Source organism: Myotis yumanensis, unplaced genomic scaffold, assembly GCF_028538775.1.
Source record: "Myotis yumanensis isolate MYYU_CA2020_CCGP unplaced genomic scaffold, mMyoYum1.0.hap1 SCAF_11, whole genome shotgun sequence".
Classification (NCBI taxonomy): Eukaryota; Metazoa; Chordata; class Mammalia; order Chiroptera; family Vespertilionidae; genus Myotis; species Myotis yumanensis.
In genome coordinates this window covers 52,856,727-52,876,334 of record NW_027223762.1, presented here as the reverse complement: position 1 = coordinate 52,876,334, position 19,608 = coordinate 52,856,727, and the positions used below count along the sequence as shown (strand labels likewise).

Genomic DNA, 19,608 nt, shown 5'->3' with positions numbered 1-19,608 from the left:
GAGCAAGATGTGCCAAGGCCCTGAGACCAGAGAGCGAGAGTGAGCGCCGAGAGGGTTTGGGAACAAGAAACGGGGATCAAACAAAGCAGGCGAGGGAGCGGAGGCCAGAGGGGTCATGGGGAGGCCAGCTCAGGTAGCAAGAACTCTGGCTTCACCCTGAGTGAGAGGGAAGGACCAACTGTTACCTCATTCCTATCCCGACATTGCTGGTGATTGGAGCACCATTCATTACCTGGTGCCAGTGGTGCAACCTGCTGGGTGAGTTGGCTGGACACAGCTGAGCGTGCCCTGAGGCAGGAAGAACCTTGGGGTCTCCTGGTGGGCACATGACTGAGATCTGCCTCATCATCGAGGAGACAGTTCTAACCGGTCGTGAGGGACAGCGCTGCACCTTGTCAATGGCCCAGGAGAACACACGGGAGCAGCGCAGGCTGAGCAGCTGTCTCTCAGGGCCCTACCGGACTCAGGCAGAAATGACGGATGTGTGTTAGAGGGAAGTGGGGTGGGAGGAAACGGGAAGGTTATCCCAACGGGATAAAAGCAGCCGCTGCGGAGGCCAGAGATGCTGGACATGTGTGATCTCCAAGCCTTACAACCATCTGGTGCCGGTGAGGCTCCCCTCCCCTCCCCTCCCCACTCTACAGACCACAAGACAGAGACCTGGAAAGGCCCCGTGACTTGGCCAACACAGCAAAGCCATCACACAGGCGATGCCCACCCCAAGCCCAGGTCGGTCCAATCACATGGAATTGCTGATCAGCAACTATTTCTTTTTTTGTTGTTGTTTTTTAAATCCTTACTTGGGGATATTTTTCCATTGATTTTTAGAGAGAGTGGAAGAGAGAGGGAAAGACAGAGAAATAGCGATGTGAGAGAAATGCATTGACTGGTTGCCTCCTGCACGGGCCCTGGTTGGGGAGGACCTACAACCTGGGTACATGCCCTTGACTGGAATGGAACCCGGGACCCTTCAGTCTGCAGGCTGATGCTCTATCCACTGAGCCAAACCGGCCAGGACGATCAGCAACTATTTCTGAACCACGAGAATGGCTGCTTCACCTGGACCCTATGGACCCTGGAATTCACCCACAGCAGAAGCTTTGAAGGTCCGGGGCAGAGGCAGAACTTCTCATTAAAGCCCACTCCGGGCCCTGAGTCGGGAGCACACACAAGGCTGCCAAGCCTGGCTGGCGTCAGAATCACCCAGGGGCCCTTACAGGTCCCCAGCCCTGGTCTTTCTGGATCAGAATATCCGCGTTTGAAGCCCAGGAATCTGCATTTTAAACCAGAATCCCTGCCCCCGGCCCCACTTCACTCTGACCCCATCCTTCCCACAAAGGAAGTCTGCAAAACCAACTGCCTCGCGATTCCTTTGGCAAGTGGGAAAACTAATTTCAAGGTGTGCATTTCCGAAACGTTCCTAGGCAGGAAAATCCCGGGGGATTCTCGGTCCACGGGCTGCCTGTGGAGGCCCCAGCCGGGGAGCCACTGCAGAAACGAGCGACCTCAACACCTACTGTGTGCAGGCCTCCTGCACAGGGAGGAGAGGGACTGTCAGGGTGGGCTCTGGGCAAGTTCCTGGGCACCGTTCTTCCCAGAGACGTTCAGTCCGTAGACGTGCATGAGAGAGAAGCTGTTCCAACTACAGCAGGGGAAACAATCGGAGAGAACCCCCTCGGGAGAACCCTCTCATTTACCCGGGAAGTAAGTAAGCCTGGGGGAGCAGCAGGAAGGCGTTGGCAAAAGTAACCAAGTACCTCTTAGTGGAAGCCCTGGCTTGTGTTAGAACGGGGTTTGCTGGCAGCCAGGAAGGACCCAGGATTAAAATCGTGAGCAGAGTTATTTGCTTCTGAAGTTTTTTTAATGTCTCAATTCTCTATGTTGCTCAATTTTCTTTTGGTGCATATGTATGCCTCCCCCTCACCCCCAAAATTGCCTTCATCTTATTGTCAGATTGCTTCCTCACTTTGTTGAAAATGTTAGACGCGATGCTTCTAAAAATGGACTTGTTGTCTGTGCCCCAACCCTCAGACAGACAGCGCGTCGCGCCCCTCTCCACGCTGAAGGGAAGGCAGTGTGGACTTCCCACTCACGGGCTGAGGGAGCCCTTCCAGGCAGCAAACTTGTGGCCCTTGGGGTCTCATCTCCCTCTCTCTGAAACACTTACCTTTCGAGCCTACCTTACTTGTCATGCTCTAGAATAGGTTCCCGCTACCTCAACTTTTCATCACAAGAAAATATTGTTCTTTTTCTCCAATTCCGATCTCTCTCAGTTATATCAAAATGAGCTTAACGGACTATCCACACTCAGGTAAAACCTAACCATCCGACAAACTGTCTTGACTGCCAGCTCCTTGCATTCCAGGCTAATGACTGTTAATCAAGGGGCCTGTAGGTACACATTCCAGTCCGCTGCGGAAGAGGCTGCAGAATGCGAACCCAGACCAGAGCTGCCTGGCATTGCACGAAGGGAGCTGGCTGAACATTCACTCAGCTGGCACTGACAGCCCGTGTCCAGGGCCTCCCCGGGGGCCAGCGTGGCCAATATACAGCACAGGGCCCCTGCCCTCCCCCTAGTGAGGGAGACAAATAGGGAACAACACAATATGCTTCGTCGTGTTCGTTAATCACATATCATAGGTAACATCTAGGAATGAAAAGACAATACCTTTATGTAACAAACCAGGTGTATTTGATTGTGAGGCACATAGAAGAGAAGAGAGTGTGAAAGCGGGCTAACCTGGAGTTGGGGTCATCAAAGCCAGCACTGTCAGAAGAGGGACCGAACGCTGTGGGGTGGAGTCTGGGAGGGAAGGGGACACACTCTGGTGCGGGGAAGGGGTGGGCTCAGAGGCTGTCCAATGACGGATCCATCCAGCCGGATGTGGGAGGCCTTGAGATCCGGGCTGGGACGTATAGGCTTGGGGTGTGAGGTCAAAGAGCAATGGCTGACTCCCTACAGGTGTTGTCAGTTTAAGGGGATGGTGTTTTGGGAAGCTGGAGCTGATACTAATGGGCAGGGAAAGTTGAATGAAGGAAATGGAGGCAGGATGTTATCTTGGGATTTCTGTCTTAGAACGGTTGCAATCTTGGCCCCTGCCACAAGTTTAGTTTCAAAAACTGTATTTACAAACAGATTTGGGGCCCTCCTCTGATAACGTGCCTGGGGTTCTGGCTGCTAGTCAGCAAATGGTGCTCATACCTGGCAGCCCCTAGACTCCCCGTTCCCTGGCTCTGTCTGGCCTCCTCATTTGTGACCTAGGTTCACAGAGCCCCCTTGCAGCCTCAAGGACCGTGGGGCCTGCCTGTCTAAACCAGCATTCCCTCCCTCCCGCCCTCTGCATCCTCAGTCTGGTGTCCCAGCACTTGCTCTTGGGAGCTGGTCTTGTACCATGTACTCGCTCTTCCCACCAGGCAGCCCACAGGGCTGGAATCAGCCTGGAGAAAGGGGAGGAATGTGTGTGTATTGGGGGCGGGAGGGGGGGGCTGCCTGCAGGTGTGGAGGAGGGTGTTCCCTCTGACTATAAGAGTTAAGCACCTTGCCGAAACCGGTTTGGCTCAGTGGATAGAGCATCGGCCTGCGGACTGAAGGGTCCCGGGTTCGATTCCGCTCAAGGGCATGTACCTGGGTTGCGGGCACATCCCCAGTAGGAGGTGTGCAGGAGGCAGCTGATCGATGTTTCTCTCTCATCGATGTTTCTAACTCTCTATCTCTCTCCCTTCCTCTCTGTAAAAAATCAATAAAATATATTTAAAAATAAATAAATAAAAAGAATTAAGCACCTTGCTGAAAACCTTAACCAAAGAAACTGGGAAAGCAGCAAACAAAAAATAAAAATAGACACATTCCCAAATGGATGAAGCCAGGCACGGTAAAGCGCTGCTACCTGCGTGGTTAAAGACTGGAACGTTCCACTTAATCAGATGTCCTGGCCAACTAAGAGGTGCTAAACACACAATAAACACGCGGCTGGCTTTAGGGAAGAAGTCGCCTTAGCTTTAGATGCGCTCTGGGATTTGTACCAAGTATCTTCCCTTCTACCATGGGAGTCGGACCTCACAACAGCAGGGGCAGCTACCATTCCCATCCTGCATCTGAAGCCAGGCCCCAGGCACCTTTCCCCACTACCCTACCTGTGTGTCCCCAGCCCCAGCCAGGGTGTCCTAGTCCCTGTTTGTCCCTGCATCCTCTAGGAGGAGGCCTCAAGCCCCTCTCTGAACCTAGAGTTGGCTGTTGCCTTTGTTCGCTGCTTCTCTCTTACTCCCCTTCCCCATCCACATCCCAGAGAAACACTGATCCCAAGCCCTGGGCACAGAGTGCTTTGCTGTGGAACACAAGCACCATCGCCACCTAAGCCTCCTGCAGCCTGGCTCCAGGTGCGGACTAGACCTTGTGAATGGCAACCACACCTCACACTGGGGTCCAAATGCTACCTGGGCCTCTGCACACCTGACATCACTACCCCCAGCCCCGAGGCTGATGGACAGCGCTCTGATGAACAGAACGAGTATAACTCACTTTGCTGTCTGCCTCAGGACCAAGTTTAAAAATATGTTCTATACACAGTGTTGTTTCCTGATTGTGGTGGTGGTTGCACACGTCTCTACATGAAATAAAACTGCATGGAAGTAGGCCCTGCCAGGTAGCTCAGCTGGTTGGAGTGTCGTCCTGATACCTCAGGTTGCAGGTTCAATCCCCGATCAGGACACATACAAGCAACCAATGAATGCATAAGTAAAGGGGAACAACAAATCAATTTTAAAAATAAATCTGCATGGCCCTAACCAGTTTGGCTCCGTGGATAGAGCATCGGCCTGCAGACTCAAGGGTCCCTGGTTCAATTGTGGTCAAGGGCATGTACCTGGGTTGCGGGCACATCCCCAATAGGTAGTGTGCAAGAGGCAGCTGATCAATGTTTCTCTCATAGATGTTTCTAACGCTCTATCCCTCTCCCTTCCTCTCTGTAAAAAATCAATAAAATATATTTTTTTAAAAATAAAAAATAAACCTGCATGGAAGTATATGAACACACACACTGCAAAGGCATGTGGAAAATGGTGGGAACTGAATAAGGTTTGGAATCTGTTAACAGTAATGTACCATTGTCGATCCTGAGTTGGGGCTATACAAGACATCACCACTTGGGCAACTGTGTGAAGAGTTCCCAGGACTCTTTTTAAAAATATATTTTTAGTGATGAGAGAGAGAGAGAGAGAGAGAGAGAGAGAGAGAGGGAAACATCCATTGGTTGCCTCCTGCATACACCCCAACCGGGAATCGAACCGGCGACCTTTCGGTGCACAGGACATCCTTCAACCAATTGAGCAACACAGGCCAGGGCCCCAGGATTCTTCTGTACTATTTTTGCATTAACTGTGAGTCAAATTGTTTCAAAAGAAACGTAAAACGCAAAAACAAAACAAACCCCAAACTCATAAACCCAATCATTTACATTCAGATCATTTGCACACCCACCAGGGCCGGCGAGCTGGCACAATTTTTCAGGCCATCTGGAGCTGGTCCTCGGAGCCCAGCTTTCGTTTCTAACACGGGCAGCTCAGGCACCAGGGCAAGGCTTGCACATTTCCAGAGCGGCCAAGAAAGGCCTGTCCCCATGCATTTGGCTCCGGGAGGAGTAGGCAGTTATTTTGTCAAAAGTCCCTGTTGGAAGCCCCACTCACTGGAAAGTGATTGGCCAGAGATGGGGACCAGCTTTCGAAAGCAGAACCCAAGAAGATTAGAAGGGCCGACTTAAGGCTGGGTCTCTTCTAAAAATGCCTACCTAACCTTTGACGTCTTTGGAAAGAAGACAGGTCCAAGTCCATGTGAGTACATATGCATACACATACACATATACCTGCATATACATACATGTGTAGACATAACACACACGCACGGCTTAGTCCTAAGGAGCAAAGAATAATTTACAAATATTAACTAAGCCAGTGATTGTCCAAGACTGTAATTTAGAATCATCTCCATTTACAGGGATAGGAAAGCTTTATTACAAACACAAACCAAGGTTTCCTCTTCAGTGCCACAGTGCCCTCCCCCCCCACCCCTCCCCAGCAGCCTGGAGAAGCCCATGGGCCCTCAGAATGCTATTAAATGCATGAATCAAATACACAGCACCGCAAAGGAGACCAATTACAGGAAAATGCTGTTATCAAGGTATTTTTAAATTGTTTTGCTGTGGTAATATTTAACATATTAAATAAGAGCTAGTAGCCCTGGCTGGGTAGCTCAGTTGGCTGGAGCATCCTTCAGATATACCAAGGTTGGGAGTTCAATCCCCGGTCAGGGCACACACAAGAATTAACCAATGAATCCATAAATAAGTGGAACAACAAATCGATGTTTCTCTCTCTCTCTCTCCAAAATCAATAAATTTTTTAAAAAGGCCTCACAGTATATTAGTTTTGAAGTAGTGATGAGGATAACAATACTCTGAGACATCTACAACGACTCTTAATGTGATGTAAAAAACAAACAACTCAGCAATTCCTACTGGTGGCCATCACAGAAACTGCTGATACAGTATGGTCTGTTGTCTACATTCATAATAAAAGGAAATGCAAGATTTCAGTCAGTGAAAGTTAAATGTAATTTTTTCCGTCTAAGCTTTGGAGCCCCCTGAACTCTGTCTGTGGGTGGACTCGTGTGAAAAAGCCCTGGAGTAAGCGGCGGAGACACGGCTTCCTTGGGAGTGAAGCACTGCTTCCTCTCCTCCTTCCCCCCGCTCCCTCCCCCGGCCTCCCGTGTACCCATGATTGCGTACATTCCACAGAGGCACCGTCACCCACCACAGGCCCTCATCAGTTTTCACGAACCCACTCAACGGACATTTACCATCAGCCCTGACTTGGGCCTTTATCTTGGGCGGGGGAGCCCCACCTTGTACCTCACCTCTCCTTTCAGCCTCTCAGCTGCTCCCGCTACCATGAGGAAATTAGGGGAGTTGTGTTCATCTTGGGGGGAACCTGAACGTACACCATCCTCCTCCAAGTGTACAAGAACCAGGGAACGAATGCCAGCGTGGGGGCAGGTTGGTGCTGCCTGTGACGAGAAGTCTGAGTGATGTGATGGTGGGAGTGGGGTAAAGAAACAAGAGAAGACGTGCTCCACCCACGAAGGTGGGGAGCGTGGATGGCACTAGGAAAAGGTTAAACTGTACGCCCCCCAGAAGGTGTGGAAGTCCTAACCCCCAGCCCCAGATCTGACCTGATTTAGAGACAGGCTCTTCACAGAGGGAATGGAGTTAAAATGAGGCCATCGGGTGGGCCCTCATCTAACGACTGGTGTCCTTGTGAAAGGGGGAAACTTGGACACAGACATGCCAGTGGGGAGCAAACAGGAAGAGACATGGGCAGAAGACGGCATCCGAAAGCCACGGAGAGGCCTGGAACAGCACCTCCCTCGCAGGCCGGAGGGAGCCAGCCCTGCCAACACCTGGGTTTCAGACTTCTCGTCTCCAGGCTGTGAGACAACCCATTCCTGCTATTTACGATACTCAGCCTGTGGCACTCTGCTCCCGAAGCCTTAACAATTAATACCATCGTCAAAATCAGAGAGATGGCCCGAAAGAAGGAGATCTTCACTCATAGCCCATCACACTCGGTCTCCTTGTTTGCCACTAATCGGCTTAAAATTAGATTCTGTTCAGTCTGCCTCTGGCCTCTGGGCAGGGGGGTGGTCCATTCTGTTAGATGACAGGACTGGATGGGGAGGGGCTTAGAGAATCCGAGGTACCCGTTTGGCGACTCTACCACCAGCCCCAGGTCTCATTGGGGGGCCAACACCCCCAAGCAGGGACCTTTTGAATCCCTTCCTTCACAGAGTGAGGCACTCTGGACTCGAGCAGTGGTTCACAAACTTGGCTGCAGATCAAGAAGCCCCTGGGGAGCTTTAAGAAAATTCCACCCGAGCCCGAGCCCCACCCCAGACCAGCTGGATCAAAATCTCTGGGGGTGGGGGCTGGGCATGAGCATTCTTTAAAAGCTCCCCAGATGATTCTAATGTGCAGCCAGGGTTGAGAGCCACTGCACACTCTGACCTCTGAGGGCCTTGCCTTCTCAGAATTCGGCGAGAGTGCATTTCGTGTTTATCTTAGTGGTTCTCAGGAGCGTGCTGGGCGCTGCCCCGGCCTGGTTTCCTGTAGGTCCAGCCTACAGGGCCTTTATTGGGTGAGCGCGGAGGAGGAATTCTGATGGGCAGGGGGGATGATGGCAAAGAGGGGACAGAGTTAAAAATGCCTTTCTCCCTTTCATTAAAACACCAATCCAGTGAGCTTTGGTTGCGAAGCTCCTACGTGCCAGGAACTCAAAGATGAACCGGAAACAAATACCTAGACCTCCAGAAGCTCACAGTCTCACTCCAGAAACAAGCTGACGGCTGTTGAGGTGGAAAGTACCACAACAGAGGTCCATAGAGGAGCAGGGAGTCAAGCCGCCACCCCACAAGGCAACAGGAGGTGACCCCGGAGATGATCTTAAAGGAGAAATAAGAATGTCTTCCATGAGGACAAGTGTATGAGAAGGCTGGATCCATGATGGACCGTAGTGATTTTGTTCAGCTAGAAATAGAGATGATGCGGCCACAGAGACCAAGGAAGCACGCGAACCACTGTTCTGTGAATCTGGTATTTAACCAGGGGTGGCCTGGTCTGGGTAAGGCAGTGTGCCCCGCGTTGTTCTCTGCCCCTCCAGCTGGGGCTGGCTTCTGCCTGTGTCTGCAGAGCAGCCTCCAGATCCCACTGCTGCTGCTGGGGGCGGGGGGGGGGGGGGGAGGGGGGGGGGCTCTAAACCCTAGCTATGCACCAACTTTTTGTTGTTGTTAACTCTCACCCGAGAATATTTTTCCATTGATTTTTTAAAAAAATATATTTTATTGATACTTTACAGCGAGGAAGGGAGAGGGATAGAGAGTTAGAAACATCGATGAGAGAGAAACATTGATCAGCTGCCTCCTGCACACCTCCTACTGGGGATGTGCCCACAACCAGGGTACATGCCCTTGACCGGAATTGAACCTGGGACCTTTCAGTCCACAGGCTGACGCTCTATCCACTGAGCCAAACTGGTTAGGGCTTTCCATTGATTTTAGAGAGAGTGCAAGGAAGGGAGGGAGAGAGGGAGAAAGAGAGAGACAGAGAGAAAAAAGATTGATGTGAGTGAGACACATCGACTGGTTGCCCCCACAGGTGCCCTGACCTGGCAGAGATGATAGAACCTGCAAAGCCAGCTAATGTGCCCTTGACCTGGAATCGATCCCACGACCCTTCCGCCCTCAGGCTGACACTCTAACACAGCCACACTGGCCAGGGCTATGCATCAACTGTTAAAAGGGAGATTTTCATAAATACATGTTCTGGGCCCCGCAATCTAGAGATTCTGGGCACAGGGGTCAGGCATGTGTACTAAAAACAAAACAAAAAAACACCCGCAGAGAATCACGATCCAGGTTATGACGGTGGGTAATTCTCAACCTTTGGGGCACCTCCGGTTTTTATCTCCAAATGTTTCTGAGGGCAGTGTGCCCGGTTTGTGGTCCACCACGGGCGGGCCTTGCGGGGCCTGCCTAATCAGGCCCTCAGCCCCATCTCCCTTGTGGGGCTGCTCACCTGGCTCCCACCCTGCTAGGCAGACCACCAGGAGCCTGAGTTCTTTCTCCCTGTAAGGACCCAGCCAGGCCCAACCCCCCTTCCAGCTCTGAGTTTTGGTCCCAGCGTCCTGGGACCCAGAACCTGGCCAAGGGGCCACCCTGAGAGTGCAGGCCCCATCACCAGTTAATCACCACAAACCTTCAGCCCCCCCCTGTGTAGAAAGTCCTCTCATCCTTTCACAGGGTCTGACCACGTGCAAGGGTACAAATAGGAACTTCAGTCCCGTCTGCGCGCTTCACACGTTTACCTGGCTCCCCAGACCAAAGACGGCAGCCACGGGCTGTATTCATCCTCTGCACACAGCCTGGGACCTCATTCCCTTCCTCGTAAGTCAACGCCCTGCTCCCAAGGGCAGGAGGGGCAAGCACTGGGCCCCAGGAAGAGGGAACGGGCACTGCCCCCCGCCCCCCCCCCCCCGGCCCCTCCCTCCTCCCCCACCTCAGGACCCAGCTTCTCACCTTCAAGAAAACTACAGCCGACAGACTGACTTCGGTTCTCCTCGCACACAGACCCATCACTTCAAGTTCTGGCACGGACACCAAGCACCCAAATCACATTTTATAGGCTGTATTTGCCCTAAAAAAGTATCCTGAACTCATTCATGCCTCCAAACCGCCAGAGAATCTGAAAATTTACCAGAAAAACTGGGCAACTACAACTTATCTTGGAGACTCCAGAGCCAACACTTCATGAAATGAGAAAAATCTCTCTCCTGAGTCGAAGCTGTCACGTACTCAGGAGGAGGTGGGCAGGGGAAGTCGATTTTTTCCGGAGGGCAAGGTGAATGGTAAATCCTTAGCTACGCGGACACATGCCCCACAGCCAGCCCCGCAGGGGCATTCATCTGTCTGTGGCTGATGGATCCCACATCTGTGGACCTAATCCTTCCACCCCAGCACGGGGAGCCCAGTCAGACCGGACAGCCACCCCTTGTCTCTCTCCAATTAAACAGGAATGATTTGTGGGTTCTCCCTGAGGTTTGCAAATGATCTATTGGAACAAAATTAAGCCTCTCGACTTTTTTTTTCTTTTTTAAAAGATGTACCAAGACTTTAAAAGATGGGTTCAAATCCATTGTCAAGAGTTTCCTGTGCACTTTTTTTCAACTCATCTTCCTCCCTTGGGCAATCTCCAGCTTAGTTATTACAGACAGCATTCCTTGAAACTTAGAATGTATCTGCGTCTTCCTATAATGCATAATTTCGAAGCCCTGGGCTAAGAGAAGCGTTTTTGCTACGAGCAGGAGAACAGGGATGGGATGGATTAAAAATAAAACTGGAGACACGGCTGAGGAGATGGAGAGGGAGATCGCTGGGTTCGTGAAGGCTGACCGGCCCATCCTGGAGGGGCTCTGAGGTGTCAGAGCTCAGCACAGTTAGAATGAGGGGCCCAGGAAGGTGCGAGGCTTTCAAAAGAGGACTTGATTTCATGTTTCTATCTTAACACTAATAGGTCCCAATAAAAATTTCTGGGAAGAAGCACATAATGTGGCCGACAAATCCTTGGAGCGATCTGGAGAACAGAGCCGTGTTGCCAGGGGAAACAAGGTGGGAGGAGGATATGGCCACAGGGGGCGGCACCAGGAATTTTAGGGACTTGGAACGGTGGTGGTGGTGGTGGTGGTGGTGGTGGTGGTGGTGGTGGAGGTAGTGGTGGTGGAGGTGGTGATACAGATCTATATGTTAAAATTCATAAAACTGTGCACCAAAAGGAGTCAAATTTCCTGTATCTGAATTTTATTTTATTTTTTTAGATTTAAAAAGAAACAAGTATCAACAAGTCTTTAGGAAGAAGGAGAAAAGTGCTGACTGGAGATGGAACGCGGCAGCGAATGCCCTTCCTCCCTGTGACAATGTGAGGTGTCCCGGGCCCCACCTGGGCTCACCCCGCAGAGCTCCCGCAGAGCTCCCCTCGGGCTCCAGTGCCCACCCATCAGAGCACCTGGGAGGAGTGAGCAGGGTAACGGGGATGCTGTGGAGGAAGCGGGCCCCTGAGCAGCGGATGGAGAGGGAGCCAGAGAAGGACTTGTGAGAGGCACAAGCAAGCGGGCGGCGTGGCAGCGGGGGCTGCCAGGCGGCGAGACCAGCAGGGTATTTGGTTCCGGACCAGGCCTGCTGCGAGGGAGCCTTGAAGAGCCAGATGTCACACTTCTCCCTCAGCGCCCCCCTCTTCAAGGCTTCCCCGGGCCTTGGGCCAAGAAGGCCTGAATATGGTCTTTAATTTCTTCAGGGCTCCTCCCACGCCTGATGTCAGAGGCCTACACCCCAAGCCGGCCAGGGGCAGGCACTGATGGGGAGCGGTAGGAATGGTCCCACCTGTCTCTCTCCACCCCCCACCAGACCTTCCAGAGGGCAGGCAGCTACAGACGCCCTCACGGCCTCCAGCAGACAATGCCCAACACGTAAAGACCAGAGAAAAGCTGGGGGGGGGGGGGGGGGGGGGGACGCTGCCTGCCTGTTTCCTGAGTGACCAGAACAGCCAAGCTCAGGATGTGCCTCACCAGGGCAAAGCGTGAATCTGTGGATGACAACAGGGGTGCAGAGCAGGTTCCGGAGGGTCGGTGGCTGGACCGGGCAGCTCCAGGGGAACGGCAGGCCTGCCCGTAGGCCACACGAAAGGACGGCGGGGCTGGAAGAAGCTGCAGAGGCAGCAGAAAAGCCAGGAAGAGTTTCCTGTCTTGAGCGCCAGTCTCTCTCATTCCAGGAATCCCCTTTTCCTGAAGCGAGAGCCTGCTGCTATTTATTTATCCAAGGCCGAACCCCACCTTCCAGGGCCCTGCAGAGCCCTCCTCCGCCACAAAGCCCGATTGTACTTCCACATCCTCAGAGCCAGCTCCCAGACAGAAACTTGCCTGAGGGAAGACAATTTGTACCAGAGATGGAAACACAGTCAGATTTAAAGGCCCAGTTCGCCAATAACGGAGACCTTTGTGAGGGTGGGAACAGCCTTCTCAGGACAGTCAGAGGGCGTGGCAGGGGTTCCAGCCTGTCTTGGTGGCGGCAGGCCCGTCTGCAGGTGAGCTGTGGCTATTTAGTTTTGGACCATTTCCAAAGAACCAGGTCTTCCCGCGGGCCCCACCGAGAAATAAATTAGCGTGCTATTCTGCTCAATTATCCACTTACAGCGAGGCATAATAACATTTTCTTAAAGCAGGACACGTGGATGAAAGATACATCCATAGCAGAAAACCCCAGAATTCCCCACCCCCCAAAAAAAACAGACAGGAAACTTTATCATCCCCAAAAACTAATCTAGCCTAAACTAAAGCGATCTGGGCACTTCAAACACAATTTTTCTCCGGACTTGCAATGCAGGCTTTCTCTCTGCCCTCAAACCTCTCCCAGCAAAAGATCTGGTCAGGCATTATTTCTCAACAGGCTCCTATCTCCCAACAAGATACATCCAAAAAGTGCTAAAACAGCCGTGGGAAAGTTGGGACCTCAAAGCTCTGGGTGGGTTTTAGCTGCACACGGAATCATGTAATGGTCTCCTGGGCACCAAACCCAAAGGACAGAGGGATCTCAGGCAGAGGGGCGGGCACTGCCTGTGTTCTAAAGTGCCCACGCCAGCCCTAGGCGGTTTGGCTCAGTGGACAGAGCGTCGGCATGCGGACTGAAGGGTCTTGGGTTCGATTCCTGGTCAAGGGCACTTTCTTCGGTTGCAGGCTCCATCCCCGGCCCCAGTTGGGGTGTGTGCGTGCAGGATGCAACCAATCAATGCGTCTCTCTCACATCGATGTTTCTCTCTCTGTCTCTCCCCCTCCCTTCCACTCTCTCTAAAAAATCAGTGGAAAAAATGTCCTTGAGAAAGAATAAACAAAAAAAGTGCCCTCGTCTGAGGGGACAGGAAGCCAATGGGGTGGGTTCCTGGGTCAGTGCCTCGGGTTTGGCTACAGGAGCAGGCGTCCTGGACTAGGCTGAGGGAGCCGAGGATAGGGGCGGCTCTGGCCGATGTTGGGGGCCACACCTGGATTCCCACCAGCTCTCCCAGCCGCTGCCCTGCCTTCTGCACACACAGCCGGCGCTTAGCTTCCATGCCTGTGGGGCTGGTTGCTTCTTCATACCTGGGAGTATCTAAAGCTCACTACTAGGAGGAGGCTCTACACCTTCCCTCCTCCCCATGCAATGCTCGCTTTCCTCTGGGTCCTCCATGCAACACCCTGACCAGAGTCCCCAGCCTCTCTCCTACCCAGGAGGTACCTCTTAAAGCCATGTCTGCACAAATGATGAGCAATTACCACAATTGCCCCTCACCTCTTACTAACCCCGAGACCTCCCCAGAGCAGGGAAAAAGGGAGGAAGGAGGGGACGGCAGGAAAGCCAGTGGGGGTCTCTTTCGTCCGGCCCCACCCAGCTCCCCCTGGGCCCAGGCATCATGGTTCCTGCTCTCCATCCAGAGGCCTCCCCAGCAGGTGCCACGGACCCACCAGAGGGCAGTGGGACTGGGATCGGCAGGGTCTACAGCTCTCAGAGTTCAGGCATTATCGACGTTTCCAAAGTGGAACCTCAGAGCACAGCTATTGGAAGGAATCTCCAGGTCACTCAGTTCAGCATCTTCACCTGTCCAGGCCACGACCCTCAAGCTCACACAAGCCGTCGTGGCACGTCTGTCCCTGCCCTGGACCTTGATGTCCTCTAGAATAAGGCAGGAATAACCCGTCCAACTCACAGCGTCGTTCTGAGGAACGAGTTAGTGTATGTGATACTCCTCTGGGACACAGACAAACACTCAGAGAATACAGCTATTACCACTGTAGGAAGTCCTGTCCAGAGAGAAGAGAAACTTGGGTATCAGTCCTGCTATGTTTCTCACTGGCTCAGTGACGTTAGGAATCCTCTTCATCTTCCTGGGCCTCCATTTCCTCAACTGTAACTAACAGCCAACTGTCACTAAAATCCATGGGGAAAAGAGTACCTCTGAGGCCCCTTGTTCAAAAAATAAATAAAGTCATACGCGGAATAACGAGGCGCCCTCTGACGGGGCGAAGCGGTGAGCAGAATGAGAACAGGGGCACTGAGTTTCTGGGTACAGAGCCCTTGCAGTGTGCTCATGGAAACTTTACGGGGATTGAGACTGCAAACATACACAGTGCTTTTGAGCTTCCTTCCATCTGTAAAACGGTTACTGTGCCCGTAAAGGCTGCCTGCAGACTTAATTTGGCTTTTACATACAGAGTCCCTTTTAGTGCCGAAACCTGCCAGGCCCGGGGCTCCCAGCTCCCTCAAGAATGTGCTGGGGAGCTCAGCCCGGGGGAGAACACAGCGGGGTTCTGTGCGCTCCCTCCCCAAAAGCTCCAACGCTCGCCTGGAGCACGCCCGCCCCAGGAAAAGGGAGCCGCCCTGGGCAGCAGGCCACTGGGGGTCATTCCTCAGAAGAGGGCATTTTGCCAACCGTGTTAGCGGACTGGACGAAACTTCTATTTCCCCACTTCAGCGGAACTAGCGTCTTGGTGAACGAGGCTTGTGCACACGGACTTGGGACCACAGGTCCGCATCTCTCCACCTCGCTAATTTAATTAAAAATGAAGAGTCATCATAAAATGGAACACAGAGGTAAAGGGAAGGAGGGGAGATGAACATCTGCTTTAAAGAGAGTTCTGTTTACCTCAAGCTTTTAAAAACAAGAATCCTGAACTCCCTTTCTGCCTCATTATGACTTCTTTAACATTTGTTTTTAATTTACCCAAGATCATAATCTTCACGGAGGACCACATATGAGCCAAACTTGCACTTGAAAACCACGCTGGGCCTTTTGTCCGGCCTGCGTTCATTAGTGTACAAAGGGGCAGCTGACTTCCCCTGCCCCCAACAGTCTCCAACACTAGTTCTTATTCACGTACAACGGGCTGCAGCAGGCCTCTGGGTAGCAGGCCCTAAGACAGGTATCAGGAAATTAAGGTTCCAATACTGGCTGATGCACGGTGGATCACCGAGGCTAGTTATTTCAAACACAGAGCCTCACCTTTTAATACACTGACAGGTCCCTGCTAGCTGGATGTGCTGAGTAAATGGAGCAGAATTATGAAGATCTACAGAATGCTAATTATCCACATTGGGGGCAAAAAAAAATTGAAAGCAAAGTACCAAGAGTAAGGCTAGTGCCATAGACCAATCTACCGTTTCCCAAGGTGGATTTTTGTCGAGCACTACCTGGAAAGAAAGGGTTCTATTGTTCCTTCCTTCACTCAACCAATATTGACGGAGGACCTTCTATTTGCCTGGTGCTGAGAATGCAACAGAGAACAAAACAGATCTTCTCTCTGCCTTCTGCAGCGAGTTTAGGATCCAGAGGAAACAGTTTGCGTCGGATCATGACTGGGCCACGTATTTACCAGCAGTGAAAGGCGCTCATGGGCAGGGAGCTGAGAATGTGCCACAGGAAACTGCATCCAAGCCGCGGGGCAGGGAGTGTGAGGTGAGACTTCTGTGTGGGGTGGGGGCTGTGGGGGGGCGGGCAGTATTCTAAACACAAGGAAAGCCTTGGTCAAATTAAGTCCGAGGAATTCTGCACAATACACTCCCCTGAGAGATTCCTGGTGCACCTTAGCCTGCTAAAGGCCGGAGAAGCCCTGCAGAAACGAGCCTGGGATGTCCTACCTATTAGCATCCCAAGGATGTTTCTCTGAGAAATGCTGATAGAGGCACTATTGTTCTCAGAGCCTATAAGAAACTTCTGCATAAAACAAAAGCTCTTGTTCATATAACTGGAGAACTATCATGTGTCCTCTCCGAACAGCCAAAATACCTTGGATTTGCTAATGTAATTCTAAAGTATTTTCCTTGGCACAGGCCTGTAAAAACATATGTCGTCCACATCTCCCAGTATCACAGAAGAAATAAAGTCCCCAGCCACCCACTAGCGGGCCAGACTCAAAGTTCTAGCTCTAGCATAGGCATCCGCTTTATTTTTAAACGGAGGCACAAGCCTCAATGCTGGGATAAATCGAGAAAAGGTTCATAAAAAGTAAAACAAAAACGATCAACCACCAACGATGAAGTTATCAAAGAGATTATACCCTGAAAGATGCTAGACATGAACAGTGATTTCCCTGGCTAGCCTAAAATTGTCCAAGAGAAAGACAGGTTTTTGCAGTTTATTACATACTATGCATAAAAAAAGGGAATGTAAATAAATAATAACAAATATTCATACACATGCAGATTTTATGTGCAAGGCGCTGTGCCAGGGTAAGCTCAAGGAAACCACGGCAGCCAGGGTCAAGAGTATGGAGCCTAGAGATCTAGAAATCCAAAACTGAATATAACTAAGTGTCCAGGGAACGGTGGAGTGTAGAGACTGAACTTTATAGGGGCTAGGGACATCCTGAAAACCCAGGGCCACTAAAGGTAACAAAGCCCTTACTGTGTGCCAGGAACTGTTCTCTATGCATGTGTTCAACCTTATTTAGTCTTTGCAAGTAGGAGGTAGGTCCCAGGAATGTATCAAAATACGGCCCGTGACTCAGCATTCGATGGAAATCTGTTACTCAGCTACAGCTTCAATCTTGAGAAGGCCTGAACTTCTGCCTGATCGATGACCATGTGATCACAGAGGTGACCAACGTGTCTACTTAATGTAACCATGGAGGAAACAAGGAAAGGAAGTATGTTTGATTTAATGTCGTTATCTGAACATGCCCTTTCAAAAACAGGGAAGCATTCTACATGTAACTCCCGTGGAAATCTCCTTATGAACTTTATCTGTTCAAATGCTATCAGGCGGCAGAAGTATATATCTATATTTTAATTGAAAGAATAAACTATAAGCATAATACTAATTTCATATAGAAAGCAACTGTAATATACAGCTACAATTATTAAATAAACTAGTGACCCATGCACATTGAAAGGAAATTAATTAGAAAGTGGCCAGCGGGGTGGGACTGGACTAGACGGGCCGGACATGCTCTGGAGCCAACCTCCTGCGGTCCCTCCCCAGCATCTTCGGAGTGAGTGGGGTCACTCTGGCAGGTGGGGGTCCCTCGGCCTGGCCTGCGGGGATCAGGCCAAAACTAGCTCTCTGACATCCCCCCACGGGTCCCGTAGTGAAAGAGGGCACTCTGCAAAGTTGCTGTCGTACAGGGTGTGGAATGCAAACACAAGTGTGCAGTAAACCAGATTCGGGGCCATCAGTGCCCCAGCAACAACATAACCTACGGCCAAAGGTGGAATCGCGCGGCCCCGCAAGGAACCAGGCTCCCTCCTCTCTGGTTTCAGGGTGCACCACCTGAGAACAGCCGCTGTCAAGTAACTACAGCTTGGCAGCTCCTGTGTTGAGCATCTGCCCCCTGGTGGTCAGTGCATGTCATAGTGACTGGTCGGATGGTCGGACACTTAGCATATTAGCCTTTTATATATATAGTATAGATGGGATTAATTAACAGGATTACTAATGTTAAGACTACATTTAAAATGAGAACATTATATACTTTTAGAGCAAATAAGTGTTTATGAAATTTTTTTAAATTACAATAGGCGCCCTGGCCTGTAGTTCCATTGGTTAGAACGTCTTCCCAATAGGCCAAGTTTACTGATTCGATCCCCGGTCAGAGCACACACAAGAATCAACCAGTGAATGCATAAGTAAGTGAAACAAATCAATGTCTTTCTAAAATCAATAAATAAAAAGTAAAAAATATTACAGTAGGCATCTTACATTCTACAGTCAACTCTTGAACAACTCAAGTTTGAATTGCACAGGTCTACTTATTTGTGGGTCCACATAAAAACAAGACCCTCGCAGCTCAAACTTGTACAGGTTCAAGGGTCAACTGTACTTCTAAACCCCGTGGAATTGCTTGGTGAACTCCTAACAGTAAACAGAACATTTAGGAGCTGTATATGCACCCCCCGCGTTCAGACTATTGCTTCTAAGTCACATATTTCACTAAAAAAGGAATCAGAGCTCCTTCTAGGAATGGCTGGCTGCAGGTCTGGGGCAGGGAATGCACAAGATCCTGGAACATCCTGCCATTCCAGGAGGCAGGGAAGCATCAAGGACATGAGGACCTGAAGAGGCTTCCACTGACTACAGGTGGGGCGATCTGAGTATCAATAAGGATCTATAATAATAAAAGGGTAATATGTGCCCTAACCGGTTTGGCTCAGTGGATAGAGCGCCGGCCTGCGACTCAAGGGTCCCAGGTTCGATTCCGGTCAAGGGCATGTGCCTTGGTTGCAGGCACATCCCCAGTGGGGGGTGTGCAGGAGGCAGCTTATCGATGTTTCTAGCTCTCTATCCCTCTCCCTTCCTCTCTGTAAAAAAAATCAATAAAATATATATTTTTTAAAAAGGGTAATATGCTAATTAGACCAGATGTATTCCAGACGTCCTTCATGACGAAGCCAGGGCCGGAGGGAAGCCAACCTGGGTCCCAGGTGCCTGTGGGTGGCCTGAGGGAAGCCAGCCCGGGTCCCAGGTGCCTGCCGGCGGTCGGAGGAGGGAAGGCCTACCCTTGCATGAATTTTCGTGCATTGGGCCTCTAGTAATAATTATAAATGGACTGAAATACACTAAATAGATTTAAATACAGGCAGCCCTTGGGTTACGTTGAACTCAACGTACGTTGTTTCGTGGTTACGTGGCCATCTCCCATTTACAGTACTTATAAAAAAAAAAGTTCCATCATTTCGACATATGTGCTTTATGTTTTTTATTATTTATTTACCACAAGTAAAGGTCAGAAATTGTTATCCTTCTTCTAAATTTTTTTTACTGTTTCACTTCATCACTGCTGTGTATGTGCTCCATGTGAGTGACGTAGGTGCTTATGTAAGTGGGTTTCGACTTACGGCGAAAATCACGTTACGTCGCGCCGTAGGAACGGAACGGATCTCCGATGTAACCCGAGGACCTACTGTACGTGAGTCTATAATGATATATTTTTTAGATATCATAGCTTCATTGATTACCTTTACAGGGTAATAGGAAACCGACTGACCACTGG

The 19,608-nt window shown here is 50.8% G+C and overlaps 1 protein-coding gene across 2 annotated transcripts in view; it reads right to left on the bottom strand.

Annotated features, from left to right (window-relative positions):
• Window positions 1-19,608, bottom strand: part of TCF7L1 (transcription factor 7 like 1) — a 163,991-nt gene that overhangs the window by 128,061 nt on the left and 16,322 nt on the right. The gene's annotated exons all lie outside the window — the stretch shown is intronic.